The sequence below is a fragment of the Rhinopithecus roxellana genome, unplaced genomic scaffold, assembly GCF_007565055.1.
Source record: "Rhinopithecus roxellana isolate Shanxi Qingling unplaced genomic scaffold, ASM756505v1 contig5337, whole genome shotgun sequence".
Classification (NCBI taxonomy): domain Eukaryota; kingdom Metazoa; phylum Chordata; class Mammalia; order Primates; family Cercopithecidae; genus Rhinopithecus; species Rhinopithecus roxellana.
The window spans coordinates 1-13,410 of NW_022143975.1; the positions used below are offsets into that span (position 1 = coordinate 1).

The 13,410-nt window shown below is 57.9% G+C and overlaps 1 long non-coding RNA gene across 1 annotated transcript; it reads left to right on the forward strand.

Moving 5' to 3' along the window:
* Positions 1-2,608: 2,608 nt before the first annotated feature.
* On the forward strand, positions 2,609-4,865 carry LOC115896137. The gene is made up of 2 exons (XR_004056090.1): positions 2,609-2,803; positions 4,115-4,865. It is a non-coding gene; the product is annotated as an uncharacterized LOC115896137 (long non-coding RNA).
* The last annotated feature ends 8,545 nt before the right edge of the window (positions 4,866-13,410 follow it).

Here is a 13,410-nt window from a genome sequence, read left to right on the forward strand (position 1 = left end):
GTTCACAGAGTCATCTGAGCTCCTGGTTCCTGTGGCTGACATCCTTACTGACCTCACCTCTGGCGGCTTCAGAGAGGCCGGAGGCACAGGCTGGGTGCCTTGGGCAGCTGAACCTTTCTGAAAGCCTGGGGGATGACTCTGGCTGGGTGCCCTTGGCACCGGACCTTTCTGGAAGGCTGAGGGCTGACTCTGGCGCCAGACACAGGCAGGGCTCCCCTCACTCATCCGGCCTCACACTCTGTCATTGATTCTCCTTTTCATGATGGTGGCACCCATGATGGAAACGGCATCTCAGCTCCTGTGAGGTTCTATACCCCAAAATAACAAAATAATTCCCATCGTGCGAGAATTTTTCAGGCAGAGGCATGCGGGCTGGAGTTCTTGGGGCCGTGTTTCCACACGCACCTAATGTATGGACACGTCTATTTCTGGGGCCGCCAAATCAATCCATGTGGAAGTCTGGGGAGCTCTGTGTCTCCCATGCGTCAGGGCATGGAGGGAGCGCTGGGGGTGGGGGGCAGGGCCAGAGGCCCAGTTGCTTGGTCCACCATGGAGGCTGCCAGGCGCTGAGGAGGGTAATTAAATACACCCCCCACACCCCTCACTTGTGTGAAGTCAGAGGACAAAGGACGGATGAAGGCATCTGGTCACCTCTAAAGGGCCACAGGGATGCCTCTCACCCTCACCCCACATCACAAATGAGAAACTGAGGCCCAGTCAGGAAGGCATTGGGTGGGCAGGAACCAGGATCCCATTGCTTCAGGCTCCGTGAGTGGCTCCCTCGTGCCCACACATATGCACAGAGACACACATGGACACACACACAAGCACACACATATGCACACACATACAAACACGCACATACACAGACACACACGGAGACACACAGGGGCACACAGAGGCACACACAGACACAATGCAGATATATGCACACGTGCAAGGAACACATGCACACACCCTCACACACATGCGTACACATGCACACACATGCACACACACATATGCTCACACATACACACACATGTAGACACATGCTCACATGCGCATGCATGTAGACACACATGTTCACACATGCACACAATGCTCGTGCACATGCTCACACCTGCACACATGCTCACACACATGCACACACAAACATGCACACGCACGCACACACATATACTCACACACGCACATGCAAACATGCACACACACATGCTCATACACATGCTCACACACATGTCCACACACACATGCACACACAGAAGCAAGACACACAAACACGGACACAAACACAAATACACAGGCACGTACACATCTGGAAGCACTTATGAGGGGGTCATGGCATCTCTGCCTCTGGTGGCCTCTCCTGCAGGGGTCTCCACCTGGCAGTGCTGGGGGCCCCACCTGAGCCCTCGCCTGAGACCTCGCCTCCCCTCTCCCCACTACGGGATATGCCAGGGCAGGGTGTGGCTTGTTCATGGAAGTGAGCCCCAGGGTGGATGCAGGGCTCCTAGAAGTCTCTCCCAAGGGAGCACAGGCAAGTGCCCTCGGCGGGGCACAGCTGGAGCAGCACCTCCATAGCCACACGGCTCTGGGGTGAAGCCTGGTTCTTGGGCTGAAGGCCCTTGGTGCCTGAGGGCCTCCCGTGTTCCCATCTGGAAAGTGGGGTTGGCAATGATGCCCACCTGCACAGCCAAGCCGGTCCAACACCTGGTGCCAAGCTGGCCCCAGGCACACGGGCACAGAGACCCCAGAGTGGACGGTGGGATGTGAGTGGAAGGGGGAAGGACAGGTGACAGCAGAGGCGGGGTCTGAGCCAGAGTCGTGCAGGATGCACTGCCCAGCCCTCCTTTTCCTGAGCCCTAAACAGATTCACAGAAGGTCTCAGCCAAAGGGCTCTAGAGGCCGGGAGGCCCATCTCACAGATGGGGAAACCGAGGCCCAGAGAGAAGAGGTTCATTCAGGATACACAGCGGATCACAGACCCTCAGAGCTCAACAGATCTCCAGCCTGCTTCCCTGCCATATGGGAACTTGCAGAGCAGTCACCAGGCAGGAGAAGGGGCAGGGGCAGGGTCTGCCCTCTTCCTCTGGGACTCGCTCCATCTTGAGCCCAACAGATGAAACCATTGACAGTGGAACCTCCCCTGGGAGGACTTCAGCTCACAGCGCAAGGGCTGGCCTGAAAGGGAGGACCCAGGGAAGGGGTGCTGGGAGGTCTGGGGACCCGGCAGCTCCTGGCCAGCATCCTCTGTGAACTGCAGCAATTCATTATCCTTCCTCCAGCTGATGAGGGTGATTGGGAGGACAATTAGTCTTGGAATTACCGCTGAGGAGACCGTTAAGAGAAAAATAAATTAAAAAGAAATCCATTCGAGCTGTAATTGTAATACAGTGTATCATAGTCAATTGAATCGCAAATACAAGCTGGTCCCTTGTCGATTGATTTCAGCGAGTAAACATTTGGGTATTTAAATTGGAAACTCGCCGGGAAAAGGAGCAATGATTTGGTTAAAGGGAGAACTGAAAGCTTCAGTTCAAAAATTGGTTCTAGGCGTCTGGCTGCTACAGGACTGTGTGGGTGACCCTAGATGGGAGGGAGGTCACCAGCTCCTCCCTGCCTGCAGGTCAAGGTCACCCTGTCTGGAAGCTACCTAGACCCCAGCAGCGTTACCTGACCTGTGACACCTTTGTTCCTATGTTCTTCCTCCTCTGGGCCACCCATGGTGAATGTGGCTTCTCTGTCTACATGGATGCACTTCCACCACACTGGGAGCTTCTGGGGCACAGGAGTCCTGCTTTGCTTCCTGTGTTGAGCCCAGGTAGGTGGGATGGGGGTGCTTAGAAGGCAGCACTCCAGAGAACAAATGAATGAATGGGTGGATGTGTGGGGGACAGATGGGGAATGAATGAATGCATAGATGGGGATGGATGGATGGATGAGTGGGTTGGTGGATGGGTGGATAGATGGGTGGGTAGATGGATGGGAGCTGGATAGGGAATGGATGGGTAGTTAGATGAATGGGGGATTGGATGAATATGGATGGGTGAATGGAGGAAAGATGGGCAAATGGCTGGGGAATGGATGGGTGAATGGATGGGTGGGTGGGTAGGGGATGGATAGATGGATGCATAGATGGGGGATGAATGGGGATGGATGAGTGGATGGATAGATGGGGGTTGGAGAGATAAATGGATAGGTAGATGGTGGGTGGGTGGATGGATAGATGGGTGGGTGGATGGGAATGGACGGATAAATGGGGGATGGAGAATAGATGGATAAATGGATAGATGGGGAGGAGTGGATAGGTGGATGGGTGGGGGTTGGAGGGATAGATGGGTGGGGGGTTGGATGGATGGGAATAGATGAATAGACAGGGGGTGGGGATAGATGGATGGGAAGGATATGTGTGGATGGGGGTTAGAGGGATAAATGGGTGGGTGGATGGGTGGGTGGATGGATGGGGAATGGGTGAATAGATGGGGTGGAAGGATAGATTGATAAATGGATGGATGGATAGGTGGATGGATGGATGGGGTTAGAGGGATAGATGGGTGGGGATATGGGTAGATGGATGGGTTATGGATGGGGAATGGATGAGTATGGGGGATGGAAGGATAGATGGATAAATGGATGGATGGAGAGGAATGGATGTAGGTGGATGGATGGGGGTTAGAGGGATAAATGGATGCGTGGATGGATGGGAAATGGGAGGATGGATGGGGGATAGAGAGCGCTTAAACAGATTTAAAAGACTAAGCTATTGACAACAGGTAGCCATTTCTCCCCTCTGCAAGAACTTTGGGCCTGAGACTCCAGAGCCTTTTCTTAATCTTCCAACAAGGAAACCATTTCGTAACAAAAAAAAAAAAAAAAGCAGAGTCACACCTGAGGCCTCCAGGATTCCCTGGCTTCCTCATCACCCTGAAGCAGCTGGCCTCCTGTGCAATGAAGAGGGTGCCTGAAGACACCAGTTAGAAACAGTGCCCCATGCGGAGGGTACTGTCCTACAGGATGGGGTGTGTGCTGAGAACAAGAGACTTTTATCTGGAGCTCATTCTCCCCCAGGCAGAACCTATGGGGTGGGGTCTCTCATGGTCACATTCTCCACCAGTTCACATTCCCCTCCTAGGGACTGCCCAAGATAATGCCCAGTGCCAGAATGTTTCCACCAGGGGTCACAGGAATGGCCCTGCTGCCCTGGGGACTGAGTTGGTCACCTGTCTGGTGGCACCAAATGAACAAGCAAAGCAGCATGAAGGCAGTGGCTGGGGAATCAACCCTGATTATCAAGGACAAGAGGCCTGAAGAACCACGTGAAGAGGGTGCCCACAACCCAGAGGATCTCCTGGATACAGCTGTGTTACCATGATGTCCAGTGGAAGACCCACAACCCCATTCAGGAGGGACCTCCAAGCCTGAAAGCCTCAGAGTGATGGTTTGACTCGCACCACCAGTACAATAACTTCCAACAAGCTGAGCGTGAAGAAAAGGGGAACTGTGGCACACTGCATTTTCCAAAAACGGTCACCTTACCACTCTCCCATCAGGAAGTGGTGCTGTGGTTTGAATGTGTCCCCCAAAGTTCATGTGCTGAAAACACAAACGCCAATGCAATAGTGTTGAGTGGTGGGGCCTTTCAACACTATTGCAAGGGTGATTAGGTGATGATGGCCCCACCCTCACGATGGATTAATGTCATTGTTGAGGGAGTGGGTTCCTGATGAGAGAATAGGTACAACCCTTTCCCTCTGTCTCACATGTGCTCTTGTCCTTCTGCCATGAGATCATGGAGCAAGAAGGCTCTTGAAAGATGTTGGCCTCTGGACCTTGGACTTCCCAGCCTCCAGAACTGTAAGAAATAAATCTCTGTTCGATATGAAGTATTCAGTTTTGGGTATTTGGTTTAGTAGCACAAACAGACTAAGACAGGTGGAGTCTCCTTCTCCTTCTCTGGAACCTAGGGGGCTTGTGACAGCTCCAACCAAGAGAATGTGATGGAGGTGATGCCACGTGACTTCTGAGAAGTCATAAAAAGGATGCAGTTTCTGCCTGGCTCACTCTCTTGAAATGCTCCCCCAGGAGCCAGCTGCCATCTTATAAGGAAGCCCAATCCACATGGAGAGGACACATGTGGGTGTTGGAACCCTCAGCCCCAGCTTAGGTCCCAGCAGACAGCCAGCATCAACCAGGAAGCACGTGATGGAGTGAGGCTTCAAGTGATTCCAGCCCCAAGCCTTTAAGCCAAACCTGGGGGGCAGAAGGCTGCTGGGGTGAATAAGACTAGGGATATGTAGGGCCCAAGGGAAGGGACCCATGTTCCTGCCCTCGTCCAGGCCCTGCATTTTCATTTTGCAGTGGGGCACCCAAATCCTGTGGCTGCTGCTGAGCTGAAGGGACCTCTCCAGGGAGCTCCCTCGGCAGATCCATGGCTCGGAGCTCAAGGGGCCCAGCAGTGTCCTGGGGCCCTAAGGCCAGCAGCAGAGACGTTCCTGGGCAGTGGGTTCCCCAAGGCAGGGTCCCCACAGCTCCTGCATGAGGAAGGTGCCAGGCCCAACCCTCCCACAGCAGCCTGAGCCTCCATGCCCCGCAAGCTTGTCCATATCACCCTCCAGGCAGGATTTGAGGCAGAGCTGTGTGATCCACACTGTCTCCATCGTACCAGAGACAGCCAGCAAGGAGGGCAAGAAAGAGAGGGCCACAGACTCCTGACCCCCCCCGGTACATGATTCCCACTGGACAGACACCTCTGGTCCACCTACTGTGCACCAACGTCATGTTCTCTCCATCACCTGTCAGCGGGAACTTTCCCCGGAAGTTCAACAATTCTGACCTTTGGGTTCCCATAAATTGTCTCCAGCCTGGGAACCAGAAGACTGATTTTCATTCGAGCTCTGCCATGGAGTGCTGTACGACTTGGGGGAAGCCCAGTCTCTCTCTAGGCCTTGGCATCTCAAGAGGAGGGGGCTGGTGAGGTGCCGAGACGCCCTCCCTCACTGGCCTGCTGCCTCCCGAGGTGCTACTGTGGCTACTGCCTTCCTGTCCACCCCTTCTCCTATCCTGTCCTGTCCTGGCACCAGATGGACACCCGCCAGGTGGGTCTCTCTGACTGGGGCCGCTCAGCTGGGATAGTGGGCAGGGCTCTCAGCCTCCTGCTGCTCCAGACAAGGGGACCTGAAGGTGACTCTGACACTTCAGTTCTGAGTGGGGAGGCCATGTCTGGCTGGGTGGTAGCAGCTGCTGCCAAGGCAGCACTGTTCTGACATCCCCTCCTGCTGGCTCTCGGCCTGAACTCCTCACCCCAGAACACCTGCTCCCACCCAGGGCCCACCCCGGGGAAGTGCTGATGGGCAGGGGCTCGGGGCACCCAGTCACAGCAGTGCATTCCACAATGGGCTGACCTCCCCCATGGCCTCCAAGGTCACGCAGCTCACAGAGAACGAAGGCAGAGCCCCCAGCCTGGTCCCCGCTCCGTGGAAGCCTGGCTCAGGCCCCTCCCTGCAGGCAAGCCCCTCCTCTCCAGGCTCCATTTCCTCATCTGTAAACTGTGCACGTGACCCGGGCCCAGGGCTGTCTGCCCCCTCAACTGGGTTCCCAGCTGCATAGGAGAGAATTGGGTGGTGAGCACCTGGCCCCTCCACCATCAATTCTCAGCCTGCCCTGCCCCCAGAGCCTCCTCCCTCAGCCTCATCATGGGCCTCCCAGCAGCTGTGGCCCTGCCTGGACTGAGTCTGGCCTCCTCAGCCTCTGGAGCCCTCACACCTGCAGCCAGGAGGTGCCAAATCCAATTTGCTCCCTGACACCTTCTCGGACATCCCAGAGCCAGCCTGTGCATGGCAAATCTGAGAAGATGACAGCAGCTCTGGGGGGACCGTCTGCCCAGCTCCCCCGCTTGTCACTGAGCCCAGCAGTGCTGCCTCAGTGTTGTGTTTCTCAGGCCCCTGGGAAGAAAATTGCTGAGAAATCGCTTCATGGAATCTCTAAAACCCTGAAGCACTGTGTGGGTGCTGGCTTTGTGGGGGTTTCAGGCCTTGGCAGAGGGCATGGGGCGGGGAGAGGCTGGGGGCCATCTCCTCCCTGCCTGAGCAGGAACCAGCGTCTGCAGACCTGGCTGGAATGTGCGTGGACGGGGGCGCACTGTCTCCTGGGGGGTCACAGACTCCCCCCCCTGCCTGCAGGGTCTTCTTTTCACCCCCCACCCCCAGTCCTTGACTGAGAGGGTGCTGGGGACCCCTCAGCGCTGGCCGCGGTGCTGACGCAGCCTGGGCAGCTGGGTGGAGACACTTTGCCCTCAGTGCACTGCCCACCTGTGCCCTCTGGGCAAGGGGGCCAGAGCGGCCACTCTGCATGGATCCTTCTGTTCTTGGCGGTCCTACCCCCTACTCCTGGGGAACAGGTGCAGAGAAAGGAGCCTGGGATTGCCACAGAGCAGGCTCTACCCTGCCAGGGACCCCCTTCACGCCCCCAACGTGGACCTGGGCAGCAGGCAGCAGAGAGGCCAGCCCTGGGATCAGCCAGGGCCAAAGCCAACCCTTAGCTTCAGAGTGGGAACTGAGGTCCCAGGGGCAAGGGCTTGTCCTAGGCCCTCAGGGAGGAAGGCAAGGACCTCCACCCATCAAGGGTTCCGTGTGGCATTCCAGGCCGCTCAGGCAGCCTCCTCCTTGGTGAAGCCCCTCTTGGTGGGGTGGGACAGCCCCAAGCAGGGAGCAGTGCCCTGGCTCCACGCAGAACCAAGGCAACTTCCCACTCCACCACCACAGCAAGGTTCACAGCACGCCCCTCCCCAGCTGTGAGCACAGGTTCATATTCATACACAAGCTCACGCACAGCCACACTCACTTCCCAGCAAGCCCCAGACTGCCTCCCGCATCCTGTTGGCCTCCATTCCCACCCAGATCCCACCCAGGCTTCATCTCAGGGTCCCTGACAGATGAAGACAGGTGCGTGGCTGGATAAGCTGCAGTGGTTTATTCGGGGGCTCAGCTGGGGCCAACACAGGGGTCAGTGGAGTCTGCACAGGGGAGGACAGCAGGCAGCTGTGAAGCTATCGGGTCCATTGCAGGCCAGGTGATGGCATCAGCTGGCAACGCAGCGGACTCCATCAGCTCCCAGCTCCGGACCAGGATAGGTGCTCGGGGCTGGAGAGCCCACATCACAGCCAGCTGAGGGTTCAGCGGCCCATGCTGCAGATGAGAAAGTGGAGGCTTAGATGGGGCCCTGACCAGGTGACAGGGAGAGCCCAAGGTGCCAGAGAGTGGGTGAGAAGTACCTGGGCCTGGTCTGGGGCTGACAGTGGAGGTAGGGCCCTGAGAGGGGAGTGGCCACCTGTAGCTGCAGGGGCCAGCCCAGACTCTCCTGGCCCTGGTCAGGCTCCACGCAGGCCTCGGTCACCTGTCCCCACGTTCAGCACCATCCCCTGCCCTGCACTCCATCCCTGCCCAATCCATCCTTCCCAGCTGCATCCATGTGCCCAGGCTGGGAACACCTGTGGCTAGAGCCTTCCCGAGTCCACTGGAGCTCCCCAGGCCCAATTCAGCAGGCCCTGCCTGGCACACCCACCAGCTCTCCCTCTCCTGGGCACACCCTCCATCTGACTTCAAAGCCAGAGGCCCACTGACCCTCACTCTTCCCTGGCCCCTCCCCTCCCTTCCTCCTCCCTCTCCCAGTCCTTCCCCCCTCCCTCCCGCTCCCGTCCCCCTCCTTCTCTTCCCTCCCTCTCCACCTTTCTCCAATCCTTCTTCCTCCCTTCCCTCCTCTCCTCCCCCGTCCCTCTCTTCCCTCCCTCCTTCTCCCCCTCCCTCTCTCCCATCTTTCCTCCTCCCTCTCCTCTCCCTCCCCCTCCTTCCTTCTCTCTAATCCTTCCTCCTCCCCACTTCCCCTCCACCTTCCTCTCTCCTCTTCCTCCCCCTCCCCTCCTTTCTGCAATCCTTCCTCCTCCCCCCTTCCCCCTCCACCTTCCTCTCTCCCCTCCCTCCCCCTCCCCTCCTTCTCCCAATCCTTCCTCCTCCCCATCCCTCTCCCCTCCCCACTCTCTCCCTTCCCTTACCCCCCCCTCTCTCCAATCCTTCCTCCTCTCCCTCCCTTCCCCTTCCTATCTCCCCTCCCTCCCCTCTTCCTCCCCACTCCCCCCTCTTCCTCCTCTCCTCCACTCTCCCCCCCTCCCTCCCTCTCTAATCCCTCCCTGCCAGGGAAATCCTTTGTGGACTCCGGGACTGGGGAGAATGTCCCTCCTCCAGCTCCTCTCCTGGAGAGCAGGCCACTTGCTTCTGAGGCCCCATCACGTGACCCTCTAGCCTTGGGCAGACAGCAAGGGGGCAGCTGTACTTCTCTGTACTTTCCCACGATGACTTTTTTGCAGCGAGCGTGTATCATTTTTGCATGACCAATAAATCTATTTTCAAAAGAAAAACTGAAAACCCCTATGAAAGTCCAATAAGGACAAAATGCCAGCTGCCTGGCCGTGGGCAGAGGCAGCTGGAGACAGGGCTGTGGGCAGCGAAGTCCCTGGGGCCAGGAGCTGGGCCTTCTGGAGGAGCAGAAGGAGGCAGCCAGGGAGGGGGCCCCTCATGACTTGGTGGCAAACTCACTGCTGGCTCCCTCAAATCCGATTACCACAGGAAGCAGGGAGGTGAGGGAAGGGCGAGGCCATGGGTCTGGGCCGGTGAGGGGCCTCTTGGGTACTGAGCCAGGTGCCCAGCAGGTGGCCCAGTGATGTGCAGGCAGCTCCCGCAGGCTGAGCTGGGCCAAGGCACCTGGTGCTATGGGGCTCCCCATCAGAGCCCAGCTCCCCAGGAAGCCCTGGCCTTTCCAGGATTCTCCCCAAAATGCCAGTCCCTGGAGACACCTGTCCTGCCCTCAAAGCTCTCCATAGTGGGTATGGAGAGGGGGTCCTCAGGGTTGGCAAGAGGCATGGCCAGGGTCTGAGGGCATCAGGGCTCAGGGACCGGCCAAGTCAGACATAGCCAAGGTCCAGGGAGCAGGTGATGACACTGGGTGTGGCCCGCCTGGCCCTGGGAACCCAGAAGGGAGGACTGGTGGCCATTGCAGGGCTGCAGCTGGAGTCAGAGCAGACCCCGCTCCCCGCCCACAGCCCCAGCCTGGCCCCATCCACACCACAGTGTCTCCCTGGACCCTTCACTCCAGCCTGGGGCTTGGTCTTGGCACATCCAGAATCCCCTTGAGGCTGCCCCACCCCCTACCACCTCCTCTCCCCGCCACCCCGGATTTGGGATGGTCCCTGTCAGTGCCCCACTGCACCCAGTCCCTGGATCCGTCAGGATATTTCTCCAATCATCCTCAAAATATGGCCCCTCACTTCCTGCCCAGAACTCTCTGGGCTCTGCCAGGCCGAAGGTCTACCTCGCGCTGGGCCCGGGCTCTTCCCTCTGCTGGAATGATTTTCCCTGCACCCCGCTCTCGGTGAGGCCTGTTTAAAATCACAACCAGCCTCACTCCAGCCCCTGCTACGGTCTGAGTGTTTGTGTTCCTCCGAAACTCAAATGCGAAAATAACCCCCAGGGTGACGGTGTGAGGGGTAGGGCCACTGCGAGGTGCTGCGGTCCTGAGGGTGCAGCCTCCTTGTGGGATCCAGGCCCCAAGAGCACCCCTCTGCCATGTGAGGATGGAGGAGAGGTCACCCTCAGCAGCCCGGAAGGGCCCCATCAGAACCCAACCCTGACAGCACCTTGATCTGGGACTTCCAGCCTCCAGGGCAAAGTGCAGTTTCTTCTGTGGTTGAAGCCACCTGTGGTGCTTGGTTACCACAGCTGAGCTGCTGAGGACCTCCCACCGACAAGGGCTCCCTCCCCCAGCACTTCCCACCTCAGGGGCTTCACCTGTGGCCTCATCACACTCTGTCCATGCTCCTAGCCAGATGGTTGCGCCTGCAGGCAGAGACCTGTCTTGTCCATGGAGGTGTCCACGGAGGTGTCCCTGGGCCCAGGCCAGGGCCCGCACAGACACCATGAATGTGTATTGATCGAGTGAACAAATCTGTGATGTGCACGGCTGTTTCCAACTCCCAGGCACTGCACTGCTCTGGCAGAGTGACAGCCGGACCAGGATCCAGCTGTGTTCGGAGGGACCCCCCCTTCCTTACTGCCTGGGGATGAGGGTGAGGGCGCCCCAAGGATGGTGGTGCTCAGCGTGCCCCTCAACACAATGCAGAGTCCTGGTGTCAGTGGACAGGATCTAATGAGAGGTGGCAGCAATGGTGATCGGGGGCAGCCTTGCAGTGCCTGACGCCCCCATCTTCTGGCCAGAACTGCCCCTCCCATCCCCATGTGTGTCCCCCAAGATTGGGAACTGGGTCTTGTCCATTGCCCTTGTCCACCACCACCCCTTGGCCTCCCCACACACACTCTGTCCAAGCCAGGGCAGCAGGGCCCAGCTGTGAACCTAAGAACACCCAGGAGAGCTGTCCTCCGTGACCTACCAGGGAGTCCTCCCTGCCCTCACACCTGGAAGGCAGACTGAGCTGAGAGAGGGGAAGGGCAGGCCAAGGGAGCAGCAGCCTGGGAGGGAAGTCCCTGCCCCACCCAGCACACACCGGCGAGAGGCCGGCTGGCAGTGGCAGCCGCACGTGGACACCTTTGCTGAGGCTGCCAGCTCAGCCCCACCCAGCTGGGCCTGGACACGCCCTTCAGCATCTAGTGCGGGCCACATTCCCTGAGCTCTGGAGCCTCGGTGGTCAATGGGCCAACCCTCCGCCTGCACCCCAGGCTGGCTTCAGGGTGCTGTGGAATTCCACGAGAGGCCTGGCTGGGGACCCAGAGATGGATGGCCCTCGGGCCCTGTGCAAAGCCAGCCCAGCCTCTGCCTGCTTCAGCAGATGGCATGTGGCACCTGCTGGCTGCGTGGCCCTGTGACGGGGCAGATCTGAGGGGGAGAGCTTCCCAGGGCATCCTCTAGCCCAGGCCATGAGCCTTCCCCTCTCCCTGCTGCCCCTCAGCCCCAGTTCCTCCAGACCCCTAGCTGGGTCTCTTCACCCCCAAGGCCCAGCGTAGAAGCTCCCACCTCCACCATGGTGCTCCTGTCCCTCCTCTGAGGGCTGAGCCTTGGCCATATGGCACTGGAATGAATGCCGCTGGGGAGACCTTTGGATTGGAACAGACGGGTGGACGCTGGCGCAGTGCAGAGAGGCAGGGGCCGGGCCAGGGTCTGGGGGTGTGGGGCTGGGAAGGATGAGATCTGGGCTCTCCCTGATCGGCTGAGCAACACAGGTATAATCACTGGGACCTGAGGAGCTGCCTGGGCTCTGGCGTCCTCTGGCAGTAGGCTCGGGGGCCCAAGAGGGGTCTCTAGGAAGATGCTACTGCAGGGTTTTGGAAATTGACTCTCAGGGAGATGGGGCTGGAGGTGTCGGCCTCCCAGCCTGGCACAGCAGCATAAAACCCCCCTGTCCCACCCCGCCCCTCCCTGCACTGGTCAGCAGCCTGGGCATGGGGCACAGGGCACTGCCTCGCTCCATACTCTCCCTCTTGTCTGACAGGAGCAAAGCCTGGGTGGGGGATGAGTAGAGGCACAGACTCAGGCCAGCCCGAAGTCCTTGGCAAGGATCAACCCCTCTGAGCTGTCCCCATTATCTGTAAAATGGGCAGATACTTGGCACTGACCCTGCCTGGTTGCTTTATCCTCCTCTCAGTCAACAAATATGCCTCGGGTGTCCCTGGGCCCCACACTGGTCTGGACACCAGACATCAGGGAACCAGGGTTTAGGCCCCCATCAGAGGGGAGATAAAACAGGGAGAGGAGATGGTAGGTGAACGGTCATGGAGAAATTGCCTAAGGGCCAGGCGTGGTGTCTCATGCCTGTAATCCCAGCACTTTGGGAGGCCGAGGAGGGCAGATCACGAGGTCAGGAGATCAAGACCATCCTGGCTAACACGGTGAAACCTTGTCTCTACTAAAAGTACAAAAAATTAGCCAGGCATGGTGGCACACACCTGTAATCCCAACTACTCAAGAGGCTGAGGCAGGAGAATCGCTTAAACCCTGGGAGGTGGAGGTTGCAGTGAGCTGAGATTGTGCCACTGCACTCCAACCTGGGTGACAGAGCAAGACTCTGTCTCAAAAAAAAAGAAAGAAAGAAAAAAAGGAAGGAAGGAGGGAAGGAAGGAAGGAAGGAAGGAAGGAAGGAAGGAAAAAAGAAAAAGAAGAAAGAGAAAGAAAGAGAAAAAGAAAGAGAAAGAAAAGAAGGAAGGAAGAAGAAAAGAAAGAAGAGAGAGAGAGAGAAAGAAGAAAGAAAGGAAGGAAGGAAGGAAGGAAGGAAGGAAGGAAGGAAGGAAGGAAGGAAGGAAGGAAGGAAGGAAGGAAGGAAGGAAGGAAGGAAGGAAGGAAGGAAGGAAGGAAGGAAGGAAGGAAGGAAGGAGGAAGGAAGGGAGAAAGAAGAGAAACTGCTTGGAATGGTGACTCCAGAAAGGGCTCGGC